The 12,160-nt window shown below is 32.3% G+C and overlaps 1 protein-coding gene across 2 annotated transcripts in view; it reads right to left on the bottom strand.

Moving 5' to 3' along the window:
* CDH9 (cadherin 9) overlaps positions 1 to 11,804 on the bottom strand; it is a 139,255-nt gene extending 127,451 nt beyond the window's left edge. Inside the window, exon 1 of one of the 2 annotated variants that reach the window (XM_005604334.4) lies at positions 11,260 to 11,804. The gene's annotated coding sequence lies outside the window, so the exon portion shown is untranslated. Of the gene's footprint in view, positions 1 to 11,106; positions 11,229 to 11,259 lie in introns of those variants that run through there. The other variant, XM_070245948.1, reaches the window with a different exon arrangement.
* Between the last annotated feature and the right edge of the window lie 356 nt (positions 11,805 to 12,160).

The following is a 12,160-nucleotide window of genomic DNA, read 5'->3' as shown; positions in this document are numbered from 1 at the left end:
TTATAGTCATTAATATAATTCAAAGAACAAAAGGGAGAAAACCGTAAAAATGATAGAAAAGAAAAGTTAAATACCTGGCATTAAAATATGTGATGATGTGAGATACTATGAAATTTTATTACCATTGATTTAAAAGACTTTCATAACTCATTCGTATATCCAAGATCCATGTATAATGTACTCATTCCAACTTAAAGCAATAAACTTTATAGTATTCCATCTATGATAGTAAATATTCTACATTAATTTCAAGATAGTGTAAATTTACAACACAAAGTTGTTCAAAATATAAAAATATTTCCATTGTATGCTATGTCAACTTAAGAAACCATATGATATAGATGAATATGTGTATTCGTAATGTTGTAACTGACTTCCAGGTTTACCTTATCTAATTTCAACAACAATGAAATTAGTCATCAAATTAAGTTAGGTCTCTCTGTGTTTTTTTATACGGAGAGTCCCAATACTCTACCTAGATATAATGAACCTGAGCAACAACATTCTTAACAATAATAATATAGGAACAATCAATTGCTTCGCCTCATAATACACTATAATGTAGATATTGCTAATATCTTAATTTTATGCAGGAAGCTCCTGGAGCTTTGAGGCATTATAAGACTTTCTCAAACTTATCCATGAGGTATATAGTAAAACTGGTTTTTATGCTTTGGATGTCTGAGTCCAGAAGTCTACTTGCCCTTACCACCATAAAATATTACTACCTAAAGTTCTTGTGTATTGCATTTTATACATAAGCCAATTTGCATTCAGAAATGAAGACAACCTACCAAGAAAACAAAACAAGTAAATGGGGCTAGGAAGAGATCGTACGTCTCCTGACACAACCAGCCTAGTGCACTTTCACTGCTGTTCCAATAAAGTTGTATTGCTATGTATAAATATTTTAATTTATGGACTGTTAAGCAACCCATGTCTTCTTGGGGAGTGATAGGAAAACTCCATGAATATCAAGAATGTTTCGGACTCTCTTCCAGGGAACTCACATCAAATCATAAACACAATATTTTTTGTAAGGATTTCAGGATTGTTTTGATCGTTTGAAACCTGTAGTGTGGGCTCTTTAAGGTATGGCTGTATTTCTAAGACTCAAAATTAAGCAGAAGAAAAATATATATGATGAAACCAATTACTGAAGATTTGGATTCAAGGCTGAGAAGTACTGACTTAGCTGACTTATTTCTAGATTTGACAAGGTGTCTGTTGGGGTAAGGAGAGAGAGGGTTACTTGGACATAACCTTAATTTACAAAATTATATTTTGTGGAATGTATCAATCATTAAAGAAATCGTTGGCTAGGTAAACAATGAAAAAGTTCCTATAATAAGACAGCGAAGATATTAAGGTTCTTACAAGAAGAGCGGCCCAAGAACTAGGTAGTGAAAGACCAATGTAAGATGTGACAAGGATGATCTCTCTCCGAATTTGGCAAAATCTTATAAGAGACAATTACAAATCATAAAGATTTTTTCTATGTATGTCTTTTGGAAGCAGTGAGGAGGAATAAAAACACGTCTTGGATTAATTTGAAAAGCAGCTTTTAAGAGGGAGTTATGGTCCTACTTATTTTGTGCTCGTTTCATATTAAGATTATTGATTTCAATCATAAGGACAATATCAAACAAGAGTTCATTTCAGTCAGGGTATCTAGAATGCTAGGGCAGTCTATAAAATATTGCCTTAAAATTGAAGTAACAAGGGATATTTATACTGAAGAGAAAGTATAGGCTGAACAAAGTTTTCTTTAAATGAGTTTGATACTATTGAATAGGGGTAAAACAAAGAATAGTTCCAAGCTATACGGACAAAACTAAGACAACAAGAGAAGTTACAAGCAGATAAATTTTGTCATACTTGGTAAGAAGAGAATTACTAACAACTGAAATTGTTTGCAAACAACAGCGGTTTCCACGTGAAGGTCTCCCCAGCACACCACACCATTCCCCACAGCACAGAGCCTAGGATGCAGAGGTGTTCAACGACGAGTAAATTCGAAGGTGAGCAAATGAATCAGCTAATGGACGAATTAATTAATTATCACAAATAATCTGAAGATCTTTTTTTTTTTAATTTTTAAGTGGATTCTTTTTTTTTTTTTTTAAGATTGGCATCTGGGCTAACAACTGTTGCCAATCTTTTTTTTTTTTTTCTACTTTATCTCCTCAACCGCCCCCCCCCCCCCCGGCCCCCCGTATACAGTTGTATATCTTAGTTGCAGGTCCTTCTAGTTGTGGGATGTGGGATGCCACCTCAACGTGGCCTGACAAGTGGTGCCAATGTCCGCGCCCAGGATCTGAACCCTGGGCCGGCCCAGCGGAGCACGAGAACTTAACCATTCGACCACGGAGCCGGCCCCCCTGAAGATCTTTTTTTGATTATGAGTTTAAGAGAAAAGAATACAAAGGCTACCTATAGGATTCTGAATAGACATCTTAAGGAGCCTGCACATATTTAGGATATTACAGTATAGTACTGATGTGATGAGAAGCATTGCTTCTGTCTATCTACACCTATGAACTGTAAGATGGACTGTCTTTTCTACTATATGGAAATGGGACACACGATGAGCTTATGTCAAAAGTTTGTGTGCATCAATTTTGAAAATCAGTTAATATCAGTATTAAACAGTTAATATCAAAATATTTGGCCAATTTGTCTCCTCACACACACATTTTGTGAGTACTAACTATATAAGGATAGCCTTAGTTTTTCAAGCCCCAATTTCTCTTAATGATTCTCCAAAATCTCCATGCAGCATGAAGCCCTACATGCAGGCTGCATTCCTGGATTACAGTCAAACCCTCTTGTCAGCAGTGGATCTCCTGGTTCTACTTCTCTCTCCTTACTGAACTTGATCTTAGTAACACGCAGCTCACTATAACGCCAACTTCCAGTCCATTAGAAAGTGAAAGCAGGGAAAGGTGGAGCAGAGGAGAACTGTTTCCAAAATCTTCCACGAATATATTGGTCAGTTTTTATTAGTATCACGTCTAAGGAGTTTCTCAAGTTGGAAAAGCTCCATTTTTGTTACAGTTCACTGAATCATCACCCTAAAATGCAAGCCACCTTGAGAAGGATAGGCACTTGTAGTTGAATATATTCTGTCTTTGAAGTGAAGCAGGAGTGGGTTAGGGAAGAACCAGAAGGGGAGAAAAGCAAAGCAGTAAATATAGAAACAGAAGTAGCAGCAAAGCACAAATCGTCAACAGCAGCAAGAGAAAGAAATCATCACAATTCATTGGATGGAGAAAATAAACCTGCTTTCTATGAATCACCATAGATTTGTGCTCAATTTGGCAGAAGGCAGTGGACAATGTACAACTTAAGTGAAGTCTATTTTAACCACTAAACGATTTGGAATTAAAGCAGAAGAGACAGGATAAAAGAACATGGATGTGATAATATCTTCCTCATAGATCATAGCTACATTTAAAGGAGAAAATACATGTAACACTTTCAGCACAAAACATGTCAATTAGCATACTAGAAATAGTAACTTATAAATGCATCATATATACATATATAGTTATATATTTATTAGTATATCATTTGATACATATCAGCATATATGTTATTGCTAACTTTTTATTCACATACTTAATGCTAAAAATCCCTTCTGTAATCTTAACATATGATTACTTTCCTACATATTAAACTAGTTGAAAATCTACTATTATCAAGTTGATTGAATGCTTTTAATTTTTTCTCATGGTGGAGATAATTAAAGATTACTTTTCATATGAGTTCTAGTTGACGTAAGCCAAAATACTAGGAATGAAAAATTGTAAAAACATCAAATAATTACACTTAGAAAAATGATCTAAACTGCAGTTTTAATGAAAAATATATATCAGTGATATTTTATAAAACACTTCTATTTGTAGAAAGCCACTGTATTGTATGAATATGTATAGAATTTTATAATGATCAAATAGTTATCTTCTAAAATCTGCTTTCAAATCTTATTTTTTTAATTGAGACATAACAAAATAATATTCACACCTCTTACATGTTCTCTTCAATGATTTTTTATAGTCCTATTAATTAATTATTATTTTCCAGTCTTATTGAGAAATAATTGACATACATCACTGCATAAGTTTAAGGCACAATGGTATGATGGTTTGATTTACATATATTGTGAAATAATTACCACACTAAGTTCAACTAAAATGTGTCTTCTCATATAGTTGCAACAAAAATAAGAAAGAAAAAAAGGAAAAAAAATTCTGCTTGTGATGAGAACTCATAGGATTTACTCTCCTCTAGAATAACATCTTATTTATAAATAGTTAGAGAAATATTTGTCCAAACCCATAATCTGCATAAAATTTTCATTCTGCGGTAGAATTTCTTCACACTCTTTCCATATGGGTTGTTTACCTACATTTTCTCGTAATTTTAGAAGAGTGCAATTTATAAATATGGTCATTGAAATATAATGCAAGACATATACAGGTGACATTTTTATTCTAGAGTAACATTTTTTCCTCTCTGAGTATGTTTAAAGCTCAATTTCAATGTAAGCCTTCAATAAACACAGTTTAGTCTTGAGTGTAATAGAAAAGAATCTCCACGTCCATGTTTAAATAAAAGATTGTGATGATCCCAACAGCAATGCTTCATTTGTCAAGCAGCAAATCTACAAGAAGCATAGGTCTGGGGAGACATCAGACGCCCATTATAACATCATTACTGAAGTCAAATTGTTGTGTGACACTGTTACTGAGTCTATTATGGATGCCACCACTTTCTTCTCTCCTTTTATTCTATAGTTTGGTCTCCCTCACTTTCAATATTCATCTTTGGGTATAAGTAATTATAAACTCAAGTTGCTTCTTGAGATGTACTTATTTTTAAAAATTCTATCAGAACAATTTTCCTCTTAATTTTCTAAAATCACAAAATTTCCAAAGTTGGAACTTTCTTTCCTATTTAAATAAGATAATCTTCCATATTTAGCTATTGAAAATGAAATTTAGCACAGGTCTCAAGTAGAAAGTTGTGAGCTTAAGACACATTGTACATTTTTATGTATCTATCTATCTAGATATACAGGGATAAATAAATAGATCTAGACAGTACTGATAAAAACGCTTCATTTTAATGGATTAAAATAAGGCTGCAATATTAAAAAAGATAAGTTTATTATTGGTATTAACTATTTGTATTTTAATAGAACTCTTTATTTTAAACTGACCAATTTAAATTATAAAGAAAAATATATTTACTGCAGTTATAACTTTCTTCCTTGTTAATGATTGTGTCAGGGATCTCAATTCTAAGCTAAACATAAAAGACAGAAATATAATTTGTATATATAAGCATACATATTATTATAATAGTGCATTAATTATTTAGTCCTTGGAAGAGTATTGTCAGAAATACAAATCTGAATCTTATTTAATGCTCTTGTATTAAAAAAGATAACTGAATTGAAACTATATATAAAATGTCACATCAGCTAGATAAACTGGCAGGATTTGGGGGAGAATGAAAAATATTATCTCTCTTCTAATAGTTAAGCCAATTCCAATCCCTGCTCATACATGCACAGTTGATTTATAATGTACGAAGTTACAACGTTAATCTGGAAGGAATGGCAGTAAGACAGACATTTATCCTTGACTGTTTTATTAATTATTGTGTATATCTTACTAGATATAAAGCAATGTTATTTAATCTTAGTATCATGTTTTGAATATAAAGCACATTGCAATTAAGCAAATAGTTAATTTACCCAATAACACAACAAATATAAAATGCCTATTAATCTGACTTTCAGCTAGAGAAAATGGCCAAATAATAATTTAAAATTTCACCATGTAATGTGCTTTCTTTGTATTATATGTAACAAATGAAAAATAATGAGGATTTTATTTTCTGATAATAATCTAATTTTTAACTAATATTGTTTGAGAAAACACTATGATTCCTACTTTATATAATACTTTCCTACCCACCATAAGAGTGTGTAAAATGACTATATTTTTACAAGGTCTTCAAGAGTTGTGGACATTCAATGGAGAACAATTATTTCCAGTTAGTTTTAAAAAATAAAAGTTTAATTTTCCCTATTCACAAATTAATCAAATTAGCTAGCCATAACACATGGACTGTAATTGTTTCACTTTTTCTAAAATTTAAAAAAAAGTTCTAATTGCTATTCTATCATTTGCTCATGATTTATCCACAGTTGCTTGACAAAATTGCTTTTTGATGTGCAATGTTACACCAGTGTAGTAATTTAAAGGTTAAAATTAATTTATACATTGAAATAATTAACTGTGTTATTTCTTTTTATTTTGGGTATACACACACACAGATTTATGTATAGATACAGATACTGTGCACAGAAATATGAATGGAAACACAGATAGAGAAGCAGATGTATACATAAAGATATGATGATACAGATAGATAGATGTTACATTGTAATTTGACCTGTAAGTTTTCTTGGATGTTTCATCTACGTCTTAATCATCGTTATATTGAAAAGAGATTTGAATTTCTTGAATTTCTGAAACGGTCTTTGCATTTTAAAGTATTTATAACACATCAGACGTGAATATTTTGAAAAAAATATTTCTGGCAATTACATTGGATTATTCCAGTAACCTGCTGTGTAGAAAAAAATAGATGATGAAGTTACTTGATTGTCTGGGGGAAAACTCCCTTTGAAAACTTTTAAGATTGATGTCCCAGTTTTATAAAAGCAATATATTTTACATGATGCCTTTTGTCCCAGGAAGTGAATCTTTGGTGTTCATTTGCTTAGATTACACATGTTGTCTCTGACTATGTGTCGCTGTCTCCCCGTTACACTGATTTCCTGTAAATATTGTTCTTGTTTTTTATGACTTTGCTAAGATCCTGTTTCAGTAACTATGAGGAAAAAGTCCATTTGCATTGGGTACTCTATTAGTAACACATAAAGTGTAGTGAGCTTAGCATATTTCAAAATAAATTCTGTCAGGTATATCTATTTCTTACAATACATTTAGGAACATATTCATCTTTAAACTCAAAAATCAAATAATAACTGTTAGTCACTGCTACTTCCATTATAAGTTGAATAAGCGTTTGAAGGAAAAAATGTAATGAAGTCATCCATGGTCTTCACAAATGTGGAGCCATTCTCAAAAAGTGCTCTGAGGGGCAGGCTTTTTAATTTATACCTATGAAACAATCACATGCTCTGGCGTTTCACTGATTAATTAGAAAGTCCAAGAATTATCTTGCTCATGAAGAGAAATAGAGAATCCAAGAGCACTCATTCCTCCTGCAATTGATTAATAATTTGGCAAAGTAATGGAAGAGAAAAAAAAGAAAAACCTCGAATGTCACTTTAAGAAAATATTCAGGTCTTCTCCTTTTCCCCACTTTTCCTCTTAAAAATAAATATTTATCACAGGCACACACACCACAGCAATAACAACAACAACACCTCATGAAGTTTCCATTTTGCCTTCACAGGCAGTCAGATTCATTATCATGACTTTTACGTTTTGGGAGGTATTTCTTGGGAGTGCTAATATAAAATACCTTGGTTAGGCTCCAGAGATTCTGCTTTTATTCAGGCACTTTGCATTCTTAATGTGGCTATAAGAACATCTCTTACTAGCACTAAATTTAGGGATAAGTGCATTAACATATTAGGACTGTTATGGAAATGTATAAAAGTGCTATAAAGACACTCTCCTCACAGTGCATTCCTTGCTATATTTTAATGATGAGGAGAATCGTGGTTCCAGGCAGAGGAATTTGAAGCGATTCATAAGAGAAGAAACTTTTTCAGGATGTTTAAAACAATCCTGGAGTCATTGTTTTTGACTAATCACTCTGTGGTATATTCCTAATATGCTTTTCATAACTCAACTTGATACATTTTCACATAATGTTGCCAATTTTTCATATACAACTTGAGAGCCTTGGATATGTAACCAGATTTTTCTAAACCTCAGTTTTCTCTAACAACATCAGAGTTGGAGGTGGTTAAAATCTCTTTTCTAAAGTTCTAGAATTTCTTGTGAACATCTAAATAAGATAATGTCATGGATATTAAGAGACGTTTTGGGGATACATTTTAAGGCACAACTCATTTTTGAAAACAAATATGCGAGACACAAAGAAAGAAATTTTCAATATAGAAATTGCTTTATCTTAGGAAACATCTCTTATGCTCTACAACAAAAATGATCATATTTATAAATTAGCGTCAAGTAAAAACAAACAAGGTGAATTAAAACCAATGTCCTTTTTTTTCTATTTAGCATGCTTTCTGCTTAAGAAAACAATTTTAATTGAGTAGGTAATTTAAGAAGTAAATTACGCCACAACCTATCTAGAGATTTTATGATAAAATACCTAACCATAAACCAAACAGACTTTACAATTAATATTGCTATGGATTTGATATTATATATAATAGGATACCATATATAGTAGGAAAACATATATAAAAGGAAATATATTTAATAGTATAATATAGATCCTTGAAGTCAGCAGTATAAATATTTAAAATATCACATTGGACACTTTGTAAAGTATCACCTTCTGTTTTTTTCAAATGTTAAATTTATTTATACTTTGTATTTAAATCGTCATTTGAAGAAAGAAAATTAGTCTTAAAGAAAATAGCAAAGTAATGATCCATTACATTGAATCATCGGTATTAATGCTAAGTACCTATCCATCTAGGCTATTCATTTTCTCAGAGAACAAGTTATAGCTAATGTTTATTCATGACACACTCACATGAATTCTTATATTAACTTTCATCTAATTTATACTTTCTTGCATACAATATATTGCCATATTACTCACATATTTTACATTATATAATTTTAAGCACTGTCCAAAGCATTCTGATTAACTGAACCCATACATTGTTCACATGTTGTAGGGGTATGCGTATCTACCTCAAATCACCACTGATGTCTAAAGAGAGGGAAGCCAGTAGAAACAATATCTCCAATTAACTTTTTTAATCCCTTTTGGTGAATGTACCATAGAAGGGACGCAGCACTGGCTAAACTCTATGTGCATCAGGGATCACAGGAAAATACCACATGAAATCTCTTCACGCAAGGTGACATTCAGAAGAGCTTGTGATCCAACATGCAGTTTATCAAGTCGAACAACACAACATTTAAAAATGTAATTTCAAAGCCAACTTTGATATTGTGATCTTGTTATATTTAGGCAGTGGTATAAGACATTTTTATTTCAGTTATGCAATGAATACAATAATGGTAACATAATTATGAAAACCATTTCAAAATTGTTTTAAAAGCTATCAAACAGCATAATACAGGGAAAAATCATATTTTCCATCCTAGAAAATAATGTTACCTTATATGACTTGCTTTATTAGTCCTACCTAATCTATCTGACTGAAAGTTAGGGAATTACTTTTAAATTGATACTACTGACTGCTTCCTGTAAAGCATTTTTCTATTCATTATTCCAGAATTAGACTTGCTCATACCATGGACTTTATTTTACATTTTCCAATTTTCCAAAACAAATGCAGAGATGGCAGTATTTCAACATCTCAGCATGTATGTAAGTGCATATAATTATTTTGCACAGTTCCTTTGAGAAAACTTCAGTTGAATCCATAATATATTTGATGGCAAGACCACAAATGCATGCTGTACATACTATGTCCAAGTTCTTTGCTGCTGTATGCTAGGATAGCATGTTCTTTCATTTTCTTTATCTTTCAAAAGATCTACCGTTCAAACCTGGATTAACCAGTATAGCAGCTACACAAATGTATTTATTGTACACTTGACATAGCATTGCCTAGGTGAGGAATCAGTATCAGAATCTGAAAATAAGCTTTATTCTCTATTGAATACAGCAGATTTTTAAATTATAATTTTTTTCCAAGTTAAGAACATTGAACGATTAAATTCATCCTTAGTCAGCTATGACTGAAGATGGATAACTCTTCTAATTTCATAGATAAAGTACAGAGAGCCAAAAGAAGATTTCCTCTCTGGTGCAAAAGTTCCCGCTTTTTGCTGTCACAAAATCACTCATTTTTTCGTGCTACAAAGATTTCAAAAACCTTGTGAAAAAACTCTTTATTAGTGATCTCATAGATCTACAACATAAAATATTAAATGACAACAAATCTCCAGAAAAGACCTCCAATCTATAGTCCATTACATTCTCATCCAAAGTTGACCATACAGATAAATGTGCACTTATCTACTATAGGTGATCACTTTTCTTTTACTGCACCTTTGTTACTTAAAATAGACTCTGAGAGCATATACTGTTAATAGTATCTAAATGTAAATACTATAGACTATTGATAACCTTTAGTTAAAATTCATCTTGCCTTTTTTTGAGATGTGTGCTTGAAATTTAATTGATGTGAATGGTTATATTGAATATGCAAAGAAAAAAAATAATGATCCATCAAATCATTGCATTTTTCATACCACTTCAAATAATGCCACTTTTGCCTTTGAAATCTCTCCCTCCTGTGGCTTTCATCCAGTCTTTATTACATTAAAATACATTTGCCCGGGATAATGGAGAGCAATTATAGCCAACAGATGTACACATTCAGAATGCTGGCCTGACTGAGAACCACAAATATGTGAAGAAATCTCTTTTACCTGGTAAAGTGATCACCTTAATCCTGATGTCCTATGTCCATCTGTATATGTGTTATTTTCACTATTTAAATTATTTCATTTTAATATTAAAAAGAAAAGAATCACTTCTTATTAAATTATGAAAAAGATGCCTTTATTTTTGACAGTTCTACTCCAAATATGTAAACAAAAGTTATGAGAAAACCAGGAGTCCATTTCAAATTAATATAATAATAATAAACATAAACACATTAATATGTTAGTAATTCAATGCCACCACAATCAACTAACACAATGTGAAGTTTAGCCTTATTTTTATAATAATGCCTCATATGCAAATTTGAACACTATAAAAAGAGCTCTGGCAGGTATCAGTTTCACAAAAGTAAAATAAGAAGCAAACATGGCAATTCTTTTCACTGAGCATTTTAATATCTTATTCAAATACTACAAAATGTATTCTTACCTGCTTCCAAATGTTGAGAGAGAGAGAGTAAGTGAGAGCGAGCGAGAGAGCAAAATATAGCAACTAGGAGAAAAGCAATATTTGTACTACTTCATTCTAAGAAAGCAAAAAAATGAATAGCTTATGTTGTCAAGCAAAGTAAATAACATTTACCTTGTTTAGCAATGAACTGAGTTTAGCCCTGCTCAGCACTGACAATTCCGGTGTTGCTTCTGTCTCCTTCCTTCGCTTCTCTTTTTATAGTATCTTCACAGCTGAATCTTCATGCGTTTCAGTGTGCCTCCCTCTTCGAGCATCACTTTGAACTCAGACAGGCAGGAAGCTGAAGCCAAAGAAACTCTCTATCTGATTGGTTTCCATTCAGCGTTTCTGATTAATAAGAGACGTCCCTCTCAAAGGAAGATATTGCCGCTGATGGCGCTGCAGGGCACAGGTTTAGGGCCGGGGGAGTAGTCCTCTTTAGGCACAGTGATTTGCAAGAGAATGAAGTGGGAGGGCTTGGAGAGGAGAGCTTTGTCAAAGACCCCCATAAGAGAAAATAACTCAGTGTTTTCAGTCTCCGTTAATCAGCTCTGCTTAATCAGTTTGCAATTGGGAGAGAAAGGTCACAGCATGTCTGTAACCTGTAAATCATCTGTGGAAAATATATATCACATGGAGAGTGCTGTTGCTCTAAAGGAATTTCGTGTACAGTCCCTGCAGAATTCACAAATACCTGTTTCAATTCGATACCAAAATTCCAAGATTAAGAGAGGAAGAGGAAGAAGCCAGTTCATATTTATCATGGATGATGATGAATAGTTATCTGTCTCTATGAGTTTATAAACTAAAATAATTTTCCCAAAACAGTAATTTAAAAACATCTAATAATTGATGTCCTAACATGTTCTTTTTCAGTAAGGAGAATGACTTCAAGTAAAATTTCAAATTTCTACAGCACTTTGGTTTTTACTTGATGATGCAATTGAAGGATTTTTGCCTTCCCCAGAAATGCCCAAAAATAATTGTGATCACAGCCACATCACAAGAACTAGACGGTCCACCTGTTAGATTG

This window comes from Equus caballus, chromosome 21 (assembly GCF_041296265.1).
Source record: "Equus caballus isolate H_3958 breed thoroughbred chromosome 21, TB-T2T, whole genome shotgun sequence".
Lineage (NCBI taxonomy): Eukaryota > Metazoa > Chordata > Mammalia > Perissodactyla > Equidae > Equus > Equus caballus.
The sequence above is the reverse complement of the archived record's forward strand: the minus strand, read 5'-3'. Positions and strand labels throughout refer to the sequence as shown.